At 37.8% G+C, this 6,578-nt stretch overlaps 1 non-coding gene across 1 annotated transcript; it reads left to right on the top strand.

Moving 5' to 3' along the window:
• The first annotated feature begins 6,244 nt into the window (after nucleotides 1–6,244).
• On the top strand, nucleotides 6,245–6,324 carry TRNAL-UAG (transfer RNA leucine (anticodon UAG)). Its single transcript has one exon. It is a non-coding gene; the product is annotated as a tRNA-Leu (tRNA).
• Nucleotides 6,325–6,578: the final 254 nt, after the last annotated feature.

Here is a 6,578-nt window from a genome sequence, read left to right on the forward strand (position 1 = left end):
TTTGAAGCACTTTCAGCAACAGCAGCTATGTTCATACACCCTGCAGTGGTGTATAGGGTTCCAGATTTTGAGCCACGTTCTACCACCGTAGCACCCTTCATAATCTTCCACGAACCCTTCCCTAACTTTGTTGCATAACCTGTGCTGTCCAACTGACCAATAAAGATCAGGTTCCTTTTGAGACCAGGAATATATCTGACATCATTTAATGTCCACTGATTTCCTACCGAAGTTTTTATGCAGACATCTCCATTTCCTTTAATTTTCAAATCTTTGTTGTCGGCAAGATACACCTTCTCGAAATTTCCAGACTTGAAATTCCAGAACAACCTTTATTTGGAGATGAATGAAAAGATGCACCTGAATCCAAAATCCAGGATTCAATCGAACTGTCCGCTCTGAGGATTAGAGCATCCCCAATGTCTTCTGCTGAATTTATAGAATCATCATCATCTCCAGATTTGTGATTCTGCTTCCTCTTTGGTATTGTACAACCTGTTCGAAAGTGACCTTTTTCTCCACAATTCCAACACGTTACGTTTGGTCTATTTGGAGATTTTTCTCGGTTCTTTGATTTTGATCGCCCTTTGTTTGGGCCCTTTGGTTTACTTCTTCTCCTTCGATCAACACTAAGAGCATTGCCTGATGAATCTCCAGTTTCTCGTTTGCGAATACTTTCGCTGAGAACTACATCTCGAATTTTACCAAACTTCAGTTTATCAGATCCTCGGGAAATGCTGATTGCGGCAACAACAGTATCCCATGACTCGGGTAAGGATGACATCAAAATCAATACTTTAATTTCATCTTCGAAATTAATTTCCACCGAACTCAGTTGACTTACGATCATATTGAATTCATTTATATGATCAGCAACACGTTCACCTTCAGACATCTGTAGATTGAACAATCTACGCATCAAATACACCTTGTTCATAGCCGACGATTTTTCGTACATATTCGACAACGCCTTCATCAGATCTGACGTTGTCTTCTCCTTGATAATGTTGAAAGCCACGTTTCTGGATAGCGTCAACCAGATCATCCCTAAGGCTTGTCGATCCTTGAGCTTCCACTGTTCTGTGGTCATGGTATCCGGCTTCACCCCCAATAGAGGTTCGTGAAGATCTTTCTGGTACAGATAATCTTCAATATGCATCTTCCAGAAACTGAAATCGGATCCATCGAACTTCTCAATTCCAATCTTTGAACTTTCCATCTTCAAAGATCGTGGTGAATTTTGCCTAGCTCTGATACCAGTTGTTAGGATCGCACAACAACGCACACACTCGATCTAGATGAAGACAAAGAATGGGATAGAGAAAATTGCAAGGAGAACTCTGGCTAAAAGAATTTTTTTTATTGATGACTTCAGGTATGTACAATAAGAGAGAGTAGAGAGAATAGAAAGTTACATCTCAAAGCTCTACCGGACGGGATATATATATATAGTTCAATTTACTATATATATCTTTACCAGATTTAACCATCTACTATATATAGCTATTTACCATATATAGCTTTACCGAATATAGCTTTACCAAATATAGCTTTACCAAATATAACTATTGACCAAGCTATAAATAAGCATCAGGCTCCATAACCTAACAATGTATATTTGAATATTTAGATTTTAACATGTTTATAAGGTAGGTTTGTTATCATCCGAACATCAATTAACCTTTTGAGTAAATCCTTGGTGTACTTCTCTTGATTTAAGAAGATACCATCTTTCAGTTGTTTGATTTGAAGTCCAAGAAAGAAACTGAGCTCTCCCATCGTACTCATCTCAAACTCATTATACATACATTTGGAAAATTCTTCACATAAAGAAGGGTTAGTAGAACCAAATATAATATCATCCACATATATTTGCACTAATAACATAACATTTTCTTTAATTTTAATAAAGAGAGTAGTGTCGAGCTCACCCATTTTGAAATCATTCTCAATAAGAAAATTACTAAGTCTATCGTACCAAGCTCTTGGAGCTTGTTTTAAGCCCTAAAGAGCCTTTTTCAACTTATAGACATGACGTGGAAAGTCAAAATTTTCAAATCCAGGAGGTTGTTTTACATAAACTTCCTCCATAATATAACCATTTAAGAATGCACTTTTCACATTCATTTGATATAATATAAAATTTTTGTAAGAAGCAAATTCATGTAAGATTCTAATACCTTATAATCTAGCAACGGGTGCAAAAGTTTCTTCATAGTCTATACCTTCCTCTATACCTTCCTCCTGACAATAACCTTGAGCTACAAGTCTAGCTTTAGGCATTGCTTGCCTTCGACAACCAAACATCACTTTTGTGGAATTCAATTTTGTTTGACCACACACGTCGTCTGCGCATGCATGTTCAATCGTGCGCAACACAACAACGTTGCTTCTCATTGTCATATCAGTTCCCAACAACACGATCCATGCATCATGATATGATGCATGACCATCTTAGTTTGCTCAAACCATATGTTGGGAACTCACCCATGTGTCGATCATCTCATTAGGACATTTCAAACATTCATCCATCTGGATTCTCTTGAGCATCAGACTCTCCCGTGTACATGCTAAACCATTTACGACATACTTTCTTGATAGCGGGTGCATGATCCAACCTTCGACACATGGGTTGGGGAGCAATATTGGTACACCTATTCCATCTCTTACTTTCTTGTTTCTTTCATCAACCATAGAAAATGTTATCTATTTTATGATTAAGATCAATCATTAGCTCAGGCATAAATCCTTGCTTGGAAAAATATGAAAATAAGGGTCACATTTAATAGGACAGGGGTAACGTGCCATTGCAACCATATCACAATCCTCACGCAAATCTTGTTAAACATGTCATAATCTAATAATCATGCCAAAAACTTGATGATGGAATATAAAATTTTCAAATGACTCACAGTGTCGAAGGAATCATCATTTTCAAATGACAATTGTGGTCGGTGGCGTTTGTTGTTACAAACCTTGAGGATGTGAATCTAAGAACGATCATTAAGGTCATATATTGTGTGTTCTTCTTCAATGATGGAAGGAGAAGACGCTAAACCGATTGAGGCGGACTCTTGGAGAATCTTTTAAGAATCACCTACCGAAGATGTCTGGGCTAAAACTGCTAGTAGCCTAGACATTGAGTTGAGAAATTCAGTGTTTTTCCTTTGTGGCAGATCTTGTAAATGACCATTTGTCGAAAGACATATCAAAACTATTTACTTTTCGTTAAAGGATCGTCATATCCTTTCTGGCCTCATGTTTGATGTTCACATAGAGAACCTTAACATCTCATCAGAAGCATTCAAATGTCTCCCCCACAACTCTTAGATCTTCTCCAAAAAGATTTACTATGCTCATAGAGGTAAATATGGAGAAATCGTCAACCTGTTTCCAAAACCCTTTCATGGGATCAGATTACTAAGAATTCTACCTGGATCCTTAAATATGTGAGCCTTCCAATCAGGAAAGACCCACAGTTTGCTCAAGTCATCGAACATGATGATGGAAAGCGTAAAAGTAAAATTCAATGAAAATTAAATTTTCTTTCCAAAGGTAAAGATTCTTAAGCTCGAGATCTAGTACCTCATGAATCTCGAGATCTCCATAAAAAATCAACATGTCAAAGTCTATGAAAATAGAGCCGGTTGATTACAACAAAAAAGTAGTTTTAGTCGATTATGAGGGCAATCCCAGATCTCCAACTCAAACCGAATTGGATACTACATCTACCTTCAACCAGATCGATATTATCACAAATGAATTGTCCACTGATAAAGAATTCCTTAAAAATGCATTACAACCTCGAAGGATATCCTAAATATCCAACATCAAAATAACTTCTCAAACAAGATTCTCTCAACCATTGCAAGACAAGTTAAGAAGATTGAAGAAAAAATCAAGGAAAGACGACAACAAAAGAAATAAAAAAAAAAACTATTGCAAATATTAATGGCGTGAGATTCGCAAAAGTTGAGGAAAGTTCTTTTATTCATACCAGCTATTTTAGACAAAGTAATTAGTCTCGGCTCAACAGAAGAGGCACTTGCTCTGATTGAAGAAAAGCTAAACAATCTTTCAATTTTGATAGAACCTTAAGTAATTAAACTTTTAGTGTCATAATGAACCATATGAGAATGACCTCAAAAATTTTAAAAATGATTTCTCCAAAGAAGAAAAGATGCCCAAAAAAACTAGACCTCATCAACAAAATTGTTAGATTAGAGGACAAAGTCCAAAAAACTAGATGAAGAAAAATTGGTATCCTAGGCCCTCTTTCCCCGATGTTCCGTTCGAAGAAAAAACTCAAATGACTCAATCCACCTATGAAGGAACATTCATACAGAAGTGGAATATAGATGGTCTATCCGGTCATCTAGTCGTAAATGTAATCAACAAAATGTTGATGAGAGCTAGCGCCTATAGTCTTCGAGGTAAGTTTGACCACGCTATTGCTCAAATTGTAACTTTTGGTTTCACAGGAGTACTCAAGGATGGGTTGGAGAAGCATATCTCCGACGAAGAAAAGCAAAGGATACTCAACCATACTACTATAGAAAGAGAAGTACAAATATAAAAAGTGAAATTGGAATATCTCAAGTTATGGAGAATGATATAAGTGTTGAATAGCCATTAATACCCTTTTATATATTGTCTTAAAGTTTGTCGTTGGCAAACTAGAAATCCATACTGAACGTTTGAGAAAATTCTTATGATTATAAGATGCAAAAAGTTAGCTACTTCTGATGGTACAAAGATATAATTGTAACTAAGGTTATGACAAGATATGATAGTACCCTTTAATTATGGATGATGCGCTTCATTGAAGGACTTCAAAAGTATATTTCTCGAAGGATAACTACCTCTCTCAATGAAGAGTGTAAGCATAAGATTCCTTGGAATGAATTCACTTATGGTGATTTAGGTTATGTAATAGCCAAGTCGACCGCCAGAAAATATTGTCTACTTTGGCCCGTTACGTATCGTCGTGAGTCTCACGGCTTCAAAAGCATCTGTTAGGGATCAAAATGATATTAATTAACAAATCAGAGTGGCGCAGCGGAAGCGTGGTGGGCCCATAACCCATAGGTCCCAGGCCAGAAACCTGGCTCTGATACCAACAATAAATAGCATTCCCATCAACTACAAGGTCGGTATAATTTTTGGTTTCACAGGAATACTCATACTCAAAGACAAATATGGCTTTGATACCAACAATAAATAACATTCCCATCAAGAAAAGAATTTTAAATTAGGAACTTCACCAAACTCTTTTAAATTCTCTATGGGTGCTGTCCAACTCATGGTTTTAAAATGCGTCTACTATATTGAGAGTTTCGCCGTACTTTGACCAGTACGGTCATACTTCTTCAAATGTGCGGCCTCTAATCTTGACACGCTCACCAAAAACCTTATGGGGTACTTAATCTACATTCATATTTTTTACCTGGCTTTGTGGCTTTGTTGGCATTGTTGGACCTTAGGCAAGGTTTACCTTCGACATTCAAACATCACTTATGTGGAATCAAAACTTGTTTCACCATACACGCTGCCTATGCATGCATGTTCAATTGTGTACGACACAATATCGTTGCATCTCATCGTCATCTCGGTTCCTCACAACACGTCCCATGCATCGTGATGCAATCTCAAGTCTCGAGATAGCTTCTCGAGATAGCTTGACCATCTTGGTTGTGTAGACACATCCCTCGGGACAGTTTGGCCAAGTGGTCTAAGGTGCCAGATTTAGGCTTTGGTTTGAAGGGGCGTGGTCCCACAACTGTCATTTATTTTCATTTTTTGTAAACCTTCAAGCCCGCTGCTAGCACATATTATAAAAACCTCATGATTTTAAAACGCGTCTACTATAGAGAGAGTCTAGCCCTACTCCGACCAGTGCATCGTGTAACGGTCATACTTCTTCAAATGTGCGGCTTCGTGATCTTGACACACTAGCCAAAAACCTTATGGGGTACACAATCTCCATTCACATTTTTCACCTCGGCTTTATGGCTTTGTTATACCATAGGCAAGGTTTGCCTTCAACGTTGAAACATCACTTATGTGGAATCAAAACTTGTTTGACCACACACGTCGCCTATGCATGCATGTTCTATCATGTGCGACACAACAATGTTGCATCTCATCATTATCTCGGTTGCCAACAACACGATCCATGTATCGTGATGCAATCTCATGTCTTGAGATACTCGATCATCTTGGTTTTTCTAGACACATTCGTTGGGACAGTTTGGCCTAGTGGTCTAAGGCGCCAGATTTAGGCTCTGGTCCGAAAGGGCGTGGGTTCAAATCCCACAGCTGTCATAATCATACTTTTTCAATCTCATCGTCCGACCCATGCATCGTATTGCAATCTCATGTCTAGAGATAGCTTGACTATCTTGGTTTGTCAAGGCACATCTGTCGTACAGTTTAGTCGAGGGTATGGTTTTAAAACTCGTCTATTATAAAGAGATTCTAACCCAACTCCAACCAGTGTCTCGTGATCTTGTCACGCTCACGACAAATCTAAAGGAGTACTCAATCTCTATTCACATTTTTCACTCGACTTTATGGCT

The sequence above is a fragment of the Cucurbita pepo genome, chromosome 15 (genome assembly GCF_057944985.1).
Source record: "Cucurbita pepo subsp. pepo isolate OVF chromosome 15, ASM5794498v1, whole genome shotgun sequence".
Classification (NCBI taxonomy): Eukaryota; Viridiplantae; Streptophyta; class Magnoliopsida; order Cucurbitales; family Cucurbitaceae; genus Cucurbita; species Cucurbita pepo.